Below are 13,618 nucleotides of genomic sequence, written 5' to 3' on the forward strand. Positions count from 1 at the left end.
CGCTGCGTTCTAAAACGCATGCAAATACGCAACGTGGGCTCATAGCCTTACCCTTATCCTGTGTTTATCATGAACTCTCTTGGTATCTGACACCAGACCTCCTAACACCCCTGCCTTATAGGTTGTCCGTAAGTAGTTAACTCAGCGCCACAGCAAAAATATGTGGCAGAGGATTCTGTGTATTGGACAGTTAGGTAAGATCTCTGGTAATCGAATGATTGGCCAAACTATTGTTGGGTAGTAACCTAAACTGGGGGGACTTGTTTCAAGCAATTGCACAGCTGACATTCATGGACTCGTTCAGATGGTTGTATTTAATTTACTTGTATTGAATTTGTATTGAATTTGATCTGAGAAATAATATCTCCTTCATCAAATCCTCCTTCATAGATGACCTCATATCTGACCTCATTATTTTAAGGCTTCAGAACAACCTCTTTACACTAACTTGGGTTGGCGGCAAAATGGTGATCACATGGGCAACATCTCTAACAATTTCACCAACAGAAATCAAAACCAAAGAGGGTTTCTCACATAAAGAAAGTAGCATGAATAATACGGAAGAGACCAAAAAAAACAAGGACCAATATTATACTAAATATATCAAAACTTTATTGAAAAAATAGATAAAGAAAGTGAGCAGTACACAAAGCAGCAGGGGTGAAAAGGGTATATACACCCCAAGAAAGCACAGTACAGAAAGTTAAAACTGCCCAGCACCAAGGGATCACTCAAGGCTGCAAAAGGTATATCACCTATACCCACAAAGGCATAATTGCCCAGAATCACCAGAGGAAAACACTATTAGCCAAATATATGTGGAAATACATAGGACTGCACCAGTGAACAAGCACAATGGGAATTACAGCAGGATATAAAGAAGTTGGTGTGCAGTAGAAACCAACCGATTACTACACCAATTTATTCCAATTAATAATAGAGTGCACCAGAGTAGCATGTAACTCTAAATAACACCCAGTCACCTTATGACATGGTGGTATGATGTGGGTCAAGCAGCCAAGAGGGATCCCGGTAGCTGAACGGGTCTCAATGCATTTCACCTAGCGGCTTCATCAGGAGTCCTCCTATATTTAAACATGGTGCCAGACATCTAAGGGGGTGCATTAAACAATATGGGGTCTACGTAATACTATATTGGAGCTGCATAATACTATATGGTGTAATATGGGGCTGCATAATACAATATAGGTGCTGCATAATACTAAATGGTAGAATATGGGGCTGCAGAATACTATATGGGGGCTGAATAATACTATATGGAGACTACATAATACTAGGTGGTGGAATATGGGGCTGCACAATACTAGATAGGGGCTACATAATACTATATTGGGTTGCATAATACTATATGGTGGAATATGGGGCTGCATACTACTATATTGAGAAATATGAGGCTGCATTATATTATGTGGAGCAATATTGGGTACATTATACTATATGGAGGAATATGGGGGTGCATTATAATACATAGAGGACTATGAGGAGTATGGTAAACTATATGAAGGAGTATGGGGGGTGCATTATACTTTAGAAGACTATGGGGAGTTTATTATAATATATGGAGGATTAATGGGTGCATTATACGATATAAAGGACTATGGATGGTGCATTTTAATATATGGAGGACAATGGGGAATTAATTATAATATATGGATAACTATGGGGAGTGCAGTATACTATATGAGGGATGCATTACAATACATGGCGGACTATTAAGTGCATTATAACACATGGAGGACTATGAGCTGCATTAGACGATATGGAGGACTATGTGAGGCCCATTATACTTTATGGAGGACTATAGGGGGAGCATTATGCAACTTAGAGTACTATATATAAATATATTTGGAGGGATAGTAGGAGCCATTATACAATATGTAGACCCATTATACTGCATAGAGGGCTGTGTGAGGGTCACAGTTGGGGATATTACTGTGTCAGCCGGGGTCACCATTCATTGCCAGGGTAGTTGAAGGGGGATACAGTAGGGTCATCATCTCGTGCATGTGGAGGATACTGTGGAGGAATGTACTGTGGGGGTATCATACAGTGTTTGTGGGGCACTTTTGTTGCCATCATACTTTATGGCTACAATAAAAGTGCAATCTAAGGGCTTCAGTAGGAGGAAAATTATTTAAAATTACTTAGTAAGAGCTGTAAAGTTGTGAAGTAGGCTCTTCTGTGACCCAGCCGAATATTTTTTTGTGGGGACGGTGGGGCGCCAATTAGAAATGCTGCTATGGGATTTCTATGTATGCCCCTGGATGAAGCTGAAGATCCGGCAGCAATAGTGTGACGCCCCTGGACCATTCAGGTCGTCACAGGGTACTGCACAAACTGTCCTACCTGTGCGGTATTCAACCCCCCATGGTTCTGGGTCTCTATCCTGCAGTGTTGCCTCCATCAGCATTCCCAAATCCTAGATACACTTTGCACCACACCTGTCAGGCACACCAGTGGACTGCTTAAGCAGGAATAGGGCCGCACACCTAGGGGTCAGACAGGGAGGTGGGAGGTGTCAAAGTCAGAGAGTTGAGTAGCCCTCGAGCAGAGAGGAGCTCTGAGGAAGCTGGGAGTTGTAGCTCCCAGGGGAGAGGAAAACTAGATCGCAAACATGGTCTGGACCTAGAGGAGTCAAACCCCTGGTCGCAGGGGATTGAGGCTAGGTGCCTGGGACCCATTGAGGAGGACGTCCGGCAGTCTGGTCCTATCACTGGTCCAGAACCAAAGGCACGACGGGGTACATGGACCCTAGGTCGGGGAGAAGCTTCAGGCAACCCGGCAATTAACCTGAGCAGAACGGGGCCTTTATGGACTGTTCCCACCAGCTCCAGAATCGGGGCACTAGTGCAACGAGGGGGATAGGGCTTTCCTAGCAAGCAGCCCACTGAAATCCCAAGCGTGAGCCCTGAGAGCAGGCTCCTCCACTTAGCCACAGTGAGGAGCGGGGCCCGGATAGCTCCAAGATACCGGACCACAAAGGACAATCTAAAACTTAGTGCCAGGAGGCAGGTTACAGACCACCAGCAGCACTGCAGGGGACGGGACCTGGACGAGCTCCCCTTGAGAGGCAACGGCATTCAGAGACTTGGTTTACCCTGTTGTCAGCGTCTGCTTCATTGCTGAGTGAGTACCCAACTGACCCATGCACTACATCCCCGCATCACCATCCAGAGTCCCAGGGCCTGTCCCTACCCGTGGAGGGCAACGTCACCTAGCTGGCCCACTCCATCACCCTGTGTACTCCCAACGGCAGCGGCGGTACTCCAAATTACCGTACACCATGGGTGGCGTCATGAACTATATATCAAATCCCCTGTAAATACCCCTCTTTTACATTTGAGTGTGGCCCCTAAGCCCTCAGGTCCAGAGACCCTTGAGCCACGAACGGACACCACCCCCGGATCCGAGCGGGTTCGATCTGCTGCTGGGGCGGCACAATAGCACTGGCAGGATCCAAGCCCTCTTGTTTTTGGCAGTCCTATAGCCCCCTCTTCCTAACTGCTACCTCTGTCAGAGCTTCTTTTCCTTTAGTAAGCTGTTTATCATCCAGCAATATACGATGACTTGGGTCCACATGCACAGAAGCATTTTATTTTCTAATAGCAGTGTCTCTCTCTGTGTCATTGAAGCAGCAATGCCATCTGTGATTAAACCTCCTCTTTCTGACAGCAAGTTTTTCCCCTCCTTTATGAAAAGTGTCAGGAATTAAATCCTCAGCATGTAAGTTTTTAGTCACTTTAAATGGATGATGAAACAATTCCTTCAATTCAGCCACCTGTGTCAATTGACCTTCATTTGGGGTTACCTGTGGGTTGTCCATGCCTACAAGAAATGCTTTCAACTCAATCAATCACGCAATCATTAAATAAGTGCTGCCCCACTGAGTGGCTTGATCGACAATTGCTCCTTTTCCAGCACATCTCTTCAAGATGCAATCAATTTTAGGGGTTCTGGCAGCAATAACCAATTTCCTCACTTTGCCAATCAGAGTTCCAGCATATCCCTCTTTCAGACTATGTCATATTGCCAGCTGCAGCATGTGCATAACACAGCGCATGTGATAAATAGGAGAGAGATTTGAAGCAGCTTCAAGAAGATCATCTAATTCTAAAGGATCATTTTGCTGTTTATTGAAAGTTTAGACTTGCTTTAAGAAATACTTAGCTTAATCCTACTTTCCTGTTGACTCTAGAGTCTCTAGCAGTTCTGAGTTGATTACAGGCATTCTTTGTGTATTTGTGACGCCCTGGACCCCAGGGGTCACAGTACACTAACAACACACACACACCCCCTCCCCTGGCCAGGTACATCAGTCAAACAAAATCCTTGTTGCCTCCCTCCACGGTCTGATCTCCACACCAGGTGGGGCGGAGCCAGGCGGTTGGCCCCACCCACCGAGGAGTTCACAGGCCTGGAGGCGGGAAAAAGTCAGTTAGTGGAGGGGAGAGTTGAAGTTGAGAGGTGGAAGTGAGAGGAGCAAAAACTGTGCGTGTCTGGGTTGGAGCCCAGGCATGATCAGCAAGGTCGGCAGACGGTGGTGGCCGTCTGCAGGAGTTGGTGGAGGTCAGCGGAACCGTAGGACCAGGATCGGGCGGTGGCCCGCCGGTACCGAATCGGGGAGCAGATTGAAGCCAAGCACCAAGGCAGGGTACTCAGACCCCGACTAGGCTAGGAGATGCCGAAAAGGTCAAAGTCACTGATTGCGGTCTGGACCTCAGGGGTTCATTCCCAAACAAGTCCCGTCAGAAGGCAACAGCCCAACCCATCCGGATAAGAGCCACCGCCAAGGGCCAGAGATCCAAGGGCCAGCGCCTGCAGGCAAAACCGGCTCTCCCGACATGTACACGCCGGGGAGCGGACTACCCGTGGGAAGCCATAGGAGTCAAACACATACACACAGGTGCAGGGAAACGACAGCCACCATCAACCAGTCCGGTGAGAGTGAAAACACCGCAGCCAACTGTGGGCCACGTCCATCCAGCCGTTTGGTTTACCAGAGACTCTGTCCTTCTGTGTCTGAGTGAGTACAACAGTGCTATCCGGCACCACGCTGCATCGCAACCTTGCACCCGCGCCCACGCTGCCTCCCCGCATCCGTCCCCTGCACCTGCACCTATATCTTCCCCGGGTATAGGTGCCCCGGGACCAACAACCCCTACCCACGGAGGGGCCAATACCTCAGCTGCTCTCCGCCATCGCTCCCGGGAACCCCCGTCACCAGCAGCGGTGGTGCCCAACCATCACCACAACTCCGTGGGTGGCGTCACGACCGACATCCCACCACAAACCTCCCCTTTTCACTTGTGGGCGAGGAGGTGCTGCTCGAGCTCCCGGGTCCGGCCCCGTGCTTGAGCCACCGAGGAGCAGCAGCACCGGACCCGAGCGCCAGCGATTCCCAGGCGAGCGGCGTTCCCAACCCCTCCGCCTGTGACATATTTGTTTTTACCCTTATCTGTAGAGGAGGAGCTTCACTACGCATATCATGTAGCTGAAGTGCAGCACAGATTCATCTCAACTAAAAGCCTAGATTCTTTGATGAGGAATACAACAGTTATTTATAGAACATTTCATAACTTTTCCAAATTCTTATGAAAAAATATTCATCACATTCTGTATTGCACCGCTGTACTCAATTTATTATGAATTTAAAGGGAACCTGTCAGCAGAAATTTCGCCCAAAACCTAAAAGATTCCCCCTCTGCAGCTCCTGGGCTGCATTCTAGAAAGGTCCCTGTTATTATTGTGCCCCATGTGAGACCAAAATAAAGACTTTATAAAGTTGTACCTTTTTGTATTCAGATTCTGTAAATGTGACACGGGGGCGGGCTCTCTGGCGTCCGTTATTCTGCCCCCTGGTCCTGTATGCCTTCCCCCATCGCTCCTTTCCATAGCTGATGCACCGCCCACTGCTCCAGCCATCCCCGCGCATGCCCAGTGCCAGTCTCACGGGACTGAGCAGTGTGACCGCTGGTGACGTGTGCGCAGGCAAGTGATTATGGGCGGGGCTGTGATTGTTATCAGCAAGTACCCGCCCATAATCTCGTGAGCGCGCAAACCTCACCAGCGGTCACTGTGCTCAGGGTAGTGCTAGACTGTATGGGCTGCTTCCAGGGATGACGTCCCTTTTGTCACGTGATAGTATTTTGAACACGCCCCTATCACGTGACAAAAGGGATGCTCAGCTCCGCCCCTCCGCTTCTATTGGTCGGCTGCCATGTGACACTCGCTGTGACGCCGAACGTCCCTCCCACTCCAGAAACAAGTGGAACGTGCCACACATACGATGGGGGCGGTTACGATCGCATACGATATCGTATGTAGAATCGTAACATGTAAAGCAGGCTTTAGGAGCTGGGGTTGGTCCATTTTATACCAACTACGACTCCACAAAAATAGACACCGACTCCGACTCCACAGCACTGCAGGAAACACAGTCTGGTAGGACGAGTACTGGCGAGACAGGTACAGGCAGGTACAGAACTTTTGGCAGGATCATTAGGCTCAAGTCACTAGGCATGGGATATCAGGCATGAGACATAAGACACAGGTGCAGCTGGGACAGGACATCTGGAGGAACTCCAGTCACCAGGGTTCAAGTCATCAGGCACGGAACTCTGGCTGTCAGGGTCCAGGTCATCAGGCATAGATCACCAGGCACAGGACATCAGCCATAGGACATCAGTCGTAGGTGAAGCCGGGATGGCTGAGGCAGACAGAGTGACAGGTGAAGGCAGGTACGGACACAAGTGCAGGATTCAGGCTGGTACAGACACAGGTAAATAAACTTAGAAACGGTCAATCAATATCAGGACATGCCCATAAACACAAGCAATTCATCATGAAAAAATTGAAAATATATTTTCTCAAAAAGAGGAGAGTACGACGTCCAATTCACATCAAAATTAATTTTTATTATACAACAATATGACAAAAAATTCCCACACCAATAAAAGAGATATAAGCAGAGTATCAATATAATAGCAGGACTAGCAGCATACAAAAGATGGCATAAAATTTCTCATTGCCATCCAGATGAAGTGACATGTGCATGAAATATCAATAAGGGCTACTATGGATACCAAAACTTATTCCAGAAAAAAGTGTATATATTGCCATGAATTGCACATATCCCACTAATGAGGTAGATAGGTTGAAAGGATCCGAAGCTACTATGAAGTAAGCAATCAGCCTGTCACCCCTGGAGTTTAAAGACATTACCTTCCGCCTCCCGGTAAAATAATCATTTGTGCTACTGTATGATAATCAAAGCGGATACACACACTCAGTCATGCACACGTTAGGCACAATGTGAAAGCTAATGAAGTTACTTTTCAACATCCACACCATTCTAATAATAATAATAATTACTCCAATATATTATTAATCTAAAGTGTGGTATATAAGGACCATGGAAAAATCGCTATAGCAACACCAGAACTAAAGAAAAAAAGCGATCAAACTTCCTATGTGAATAAGATGTTTATTGGTGCAAGATATGAAGCACAGTGACAAACATACAAAGAGGGTGTCCAATCCAGTGCGGACCACAAGCATAGAATAGATGGAACAATGTGAAAGCTGTAAGTATAATAACATACCCGTTACACCGCGCACCACAGTAAAAGTGAGGTATATGTTAGTAAATTACCTGAATGGAGGATATACCATGTGCTGCTGTCCTGAACGACCCGATGCGCGTTTCGCACCCGGCTTCAACAGGGGGCGTGCCGGACAAGAGGAAACACGGGAATTAAGTATTAATGTTCCACTAATCAGGGGATCCGTAGCGCTCGCGTCAGCCTTTTACCGCCCTCATCAAAAAGGACTTCCTGTTAGGCGACCAATGAACGCAACCTGCGTGTCAAGCACCGGAAATTGTGCAGCGCCGCAGGTTGGTCCCATAAAATGCGCCCTTCATTCGGTTCCGGGAGGATTGTGGCTGCTCGAGCGCATACCCCCAATGGTACATATGGGTGTAAAATGTTCTTTGAATATTTATCTTACAATAGAATTAGGTGCCCGACTTCGTTATAAAGATTAAGTCCACAATACCCCTGTGTATTTATCAGCAGAACGTATATGGAGGAAGCTGCATACATTTAATCGCTGGACCCCAACATATTGCCGGCTATTACAACACCAATTATAAAAAATTGCAGAAAATAACATCCGCAAGGTATACATAAACATCAATCTATATTCAATATAAAGTATTCCGCATGAAGTGGATGTCATACAACCAGGACAATAATGTACATATCTCAAAGAATATGTATATAAAACAATTATGCATAGCATCAAAAATAATCGCAGCTGCTGATAAATCCTCTCTTTTCCATAAAATAAGGAGGATGGAGGAATAATCAAAGTCCAAAGCTGCCAAGTAGAATTTCTGGCTGCAAAATCCATAATTGTATATGGCTTGAAATTGCTGTCTCAGGTGCCATAATGTGCCCAGCAAATACTTGGATCAAATATATGTTGAAAATCCGAGTTGTCACAGGTTTATCAATAGATCTTGCTTCATCCACGTACCCCCACATAATCAGAAGGAGAATCCTCCGTCATCAAACATAAGGAACACAGAACGTCTGGATAAGATGTATATAGAAAAATTCGAGTATCTATGGATCCTGCTTCCTCCACACAACCTCACATAATCAGGAGGAGAATCCTCCATTAACGGACATACGGGACACAGGATATCTATAATCTAAAAAAAAGAAGAAGAAGAATAAGTAATTACATGATTAAACTGGCACCCCAATACTACCACTCAAGTTTATTCCCGATTCCCTCAATGCCAGACACACTGCATAAATTAATAAAAACATCTAAAAACTATTAAAAACACACAACGGAGTTGACGAATGAATACAGATCAAACCTCACAAAAAGGCCCCAAAGCCCAAGGTCTCATTGAGACCCTGGGGGCTGAGGGTACCCAACCTAAAAATCCAACGGCTTTCAATTCTAGCCAGAGTTTTTCCTAAATCTCCCCCCCTAATGCCAAGATCAGCCTGGTCTATGGCCTTAACTTTTAGGGAGTGGGGATTACAGCCATGAAACTCCTTGAAATGCCGTGGTAATGTCTTCAGCATGGTATTGTCCTCCACAGTCTTGGCCTTGGCTATGTCCCTGCAGTGCTCTCGTACCCGTATCTTTAACTCACGAGTGGTGAGGCCCACGTACAGTTTCTTGCAAGGGCATTCTCCCAAATAAATAACCTCCTTCGAGGAACACGTCAGATGTTTCCTAATCTTAAATTTACGGGACCCGTCAAAATTTTCAAAACTTTTGGATTTCGTCAGATTGGCGCAAGCTTTGCAAAAGCTACATGGGAAAAAACCTTGGTCAGATATAGGCACCGTCTTTCTGTCCTTCCGCTGTGGGTCAAAGTGACTATGCACCAATGTATCCCTTAAATTTCTCGACCTCCTATCTGTAATAACAAGAGGTTTTTCAGACAAAACTTTTTTCAAAATCGGATCGGAACGCAGAATCCCCCAATATTTTGATATAATGTCTCTCATTTCTCCCCAACGATTATGGTACGTGGTGATGTATCGTACCTGTTCCACTTGTTCCTTCTTATTGCCATTCAAATTTGTAGACATCCTATCATTGGTAAACAACAGCGAACTTCTGGGGGTTTTATTAGCCCGATAGAAGCCTTTTCTGATAGTTTTTTTTCTGTATCCGCTATTCAAAAACCGTTGTGCCAGTTCTCCTGCTTGTACTTCAAATATTTCGGAACTAGAGCAAATTCTCTTTGTTCGTAGGAACTGTCCTATTGGTATTCCTGTGATGACCGACTTGGGATGAGAGGAAGATGCATGCAGGAGGCTATTAGTGGCAGTGCTCTTCCTGAAAATGGATGTAGATAAAAAACCATCATCAAGAGTTCTTACAAAAATATCCAAGAAGTCCAACTCCCTACCTTGCTTGACCGTCAGCCTAATTTTCTAGTCATTGTTATTCAACATTTGCATGACCTCCTGTAGTTCGTTGGGGATGCCATCCCAGATGAACAGAATGTCATCAATGTAGCGCATCCAATTATGGATGCTACTACAACCCGGGATGGCCTCCCCCAAGAAGATGTCACGTTTCCAGGCACCCAAGAATAGATTCGCATATGAGGGCGCGCACGCCACCCCCATTGCTGTGCCCTGTATTTGCAGGAAGATTTTTCCATCAAACGTAAAAACGTTGTGGGTCAATACAAATTTGAGCAAAAGGAGCAATAACTCGACCATATCCCCATCGATGGTACTATTACGTAGGAAGAAAGATACTGCCCGAAGACCATCAGTGTGTTTAATTGAAGTATACAAGGACTCGACATCAGCCGTAACCAGAACCATATTTGGATTCAATTGAATGTTGTCCAATCTACGTAGGGCCGATGTCGTGTCCTTGATAAAAGATGGTAACTCCATGACCAATGGTTGCAAATAATGGTCAATCACATTGCAGATGACTTCACATAAACCGCCATTACCTGCCACTATGGGTCTTCCGGGAGGGTCCGTTAATTTTTTGTGCACTTTCGGGATAAGATAAAGTCGCCAGTCGGGGATGTCAATTTTTGATACACTCCATCAATTTTTTCGGTATAATTCCCTTTTCAAAAGCCGCCATAAGGATAGAGAGAAGTTCATCCTGAAAGGCAGGTAAGGGGTTACAAATCAATTTCTTATAACACTGACGTGCATTTAATAATTTGTAGGCCTGTCGTGCATACATGGTAATTGGCCAAATAACCATGTTCCCGCCTTTGTCGGCGGGTTTAAACAGCACGTCATCCCATCCTTGTAAGTCCTTCAGTGCTCTTTCTTCAATTTTCATTAAATTCCTAGGGCCCATCATGGAAGCAAACTGCTGCTGGAATTCCTGGGATACCATTCTCGTAAAAACCTCAATGGCCGGACATGAATTAAAAGAAGGAAATTTGGTAGACTTTTTTAACAAAGAATGAGGAAAATCACTCACCGTTGTGGGTTCATTTTCCTCTTCTAATGATTGGAGTATAGCCAAAGCTTCCTTCTCCTGTGTAGTGGGCAAATCCTCAACACATTCAGATTTACTGTATAATCTCTTAAAAAATAACTTTCTTGAAAATAAATGAAAATCTTTTATGGACGTGAATACTAGAGATGAGCGAACCGGTCGCGGTTCGGCTCGAGGTGGTTCGCCGAACGGAGGTCTCGTTCGAGTTCAGTTCGTCGAACGTTCGACGAACCGAACTCGAACGTATAGGCTATAATGGGAGGCAATCACAAACACATAAAAATGCATTATAAATGTACACAAACAGTTAATAAACATTGCCATAACACTTACCGGTCCTCGCGATCCCTTCTGCACTCTGTCTCCTGCCGCTATTCCATCCGATGATCGCTGAATCCTCCCGGTGACCTGCACTGCCAGCAGAGATGCAGGACCTATCGTGACGTCAAAATAGCCATGTGACCAGTCATGTGGCTATTATCTCATTGGCTACAGACTGGTCACATGACTATGACACGTCATGTAGGACCTGCGAGTGCATCTCTCCGGTACACGGTGCACATATGTGTATCGCCGTGTACCGGCGACATGCTCTAGCACACGGTCGACTCCCCGTTCCGTTAGGGACCGGCTGACACAGCCGGTCATTAACGGAGATCACCGTTGCCATAGCAACGCAGTTAGCGGTGACGTCACCGCTAACCGCGGCTCCGAGAGCACCGTTGCTATGGTAACGCGTCTGTCAGCGTTACCGCTAGCAGCCAGCAGTGATCACTCACGGAGTGAAGGCTGCACGCTGCTGCACGATTGTAGTGAGCATTGTAGTGAGGATGGAGGTTCCCCAGCCCCAAGTGATGAGCTGGTGAATCTCATCCTTCCTCACTACAATCGTCACTACTACTACACTAGAAAGAAAGAAGACAGAAGAGCAGGGTCGTGGAGGGCTGACAGGGGGTAATAAAGATGGAGTCTCTAATGTGTCTGTGTATTTATTTCTATTAAAGTATTTTTCCTCTGTGTGGTGTCTTTTTTTTAACCCTTTATTGGAGATTCTTAATGGCCGGGTCAAACGTGCCTGACATTAAGAATCTCTGGCTTAATACTGGCTAGTAAAACAAAGCCAGTATTAACTCATGATTACCCAACAAGCCACCCGGCTCCAGGGCTGTTGGAAGAGTTGGATACAGCGCCAGATGATGGCGCTTCTATGAGAGCGCCATTTTCTGGGACGGCTGCGGACTGAAATCCGCAGCAGAGGCGCCCACAAACCTCGGGCTAACCTGTGCTGCGTATTCCAATCCCCAGCTGCCTAGTTGTACCCGGCTGGACACAAAAATAGGGCGAAGCCCACGTCATTTGTTTTTTAATTATTTCATGAAATAAGTGAAATAATTAAAAAAAAGGGCTTCCCTATATTTTTGGTTCCCAGCCGGGTACAAATAGGCAACTGGGGGTTGGAGGCAGCCCGTGGCTGCCAGCTGTACCTGGCTAGCATACAAAAATATGGCGAAGCCCACGTCATTTTTTTGGTGGGCAAAAAACTTCTGCATACAGTCCTGGATGGAGTATGCTGAGCCTTGTAGTTCTGCAGCTGCTGTCTGCTCTTCTCCATACAGACAGACAGCAGCTGCAGAACTACAAGGCTCAGCATACTCCATCCAGGACTGTATGCAGAATTTTTTTGCCCCCTGAAAAAATTATGTGGGCTTCGCCATATTTTTGTATGCTAGCCAGGTACAGCAGGCAGGTACGGCTGCCCCCAACCCCCAGTTGCCTATTTGTACCCGTCTGGGAACCAAAAATAAAGGGAAGCCCTTTTTTTATTATTTCATGAATTTCATGAAATAATTAGAAAACAAATGACGTAGGCTTTGCCCCATTTTTGTGTCCAGCCAGGTACAACTAGGCAGCTGGGGATTGGAATCCGCACCACCGGTTGGCCTGAGCTTTCTGGGCCCCACTGCTGCGAATTGCAGTCTGCAGCCACCTCAGAAAATGGCATTTTCATAGAAGCGCCATCTTCTGGCGCTGTATCCAACTCTTCCAGCACCTGCCTGCTATACCTGGCTAGCATACAAAAATATGGCGAAGCTCACGTCCTTTTTTTGTAGTTTTTTGGCAAAAAAAATAAAAAATGCTTCCCTGGATTTTCCATTGCCAGTGAAGGTAACACCAAGCAGTGGGGGTTAGCAGCCAGTAGCTGCTTGGATTACCCTTAGCTAGCAATACAAAAAATGCAGCGGGAGCCCATATATATTTTTTTTAATTATTTATTTAAATAACTAAAAATAAAATGGGCTTCCCTGTATTTTGATTGCTGGACATCACAGTGCTGTAAAAATAAATCTTTAAAAAAATGACGTAGCGCTCCGCGGTATTTTTGATTCTCAGCGCAGATAAAACAGACAGCTATGGGTTGCCACCCCCATCTGCCTGCCGTTACCTTGGTTGTCAATCAAAATACAGGGAAGCCCATTAATTTTTTCTATTTAAAAAATAGTTAAAAAAAAAAATTACGTTGGGTCCCCCCATTTTTGATAGCCAGCTAGGGTAAAGCAGACGGCTGTAGCCTGAAAACCAC

This window comes from Anomaloglossus baeobatrachus, chromosome 1, assembly GCF_048569485.1.
Source record: "Anomaloglossus baeobatrachus isolate aAnoBae1 chromosome 1, aAnoBae1.hap1, whole genome shotgun sequence".
NCBI classification, from domain to species: Eukaryota; Metazoa; Chordata; class Amphibia; order Anura; family Aromobatidae; genus Anomaloglossus; species Anomaloglossus baeobatrachus.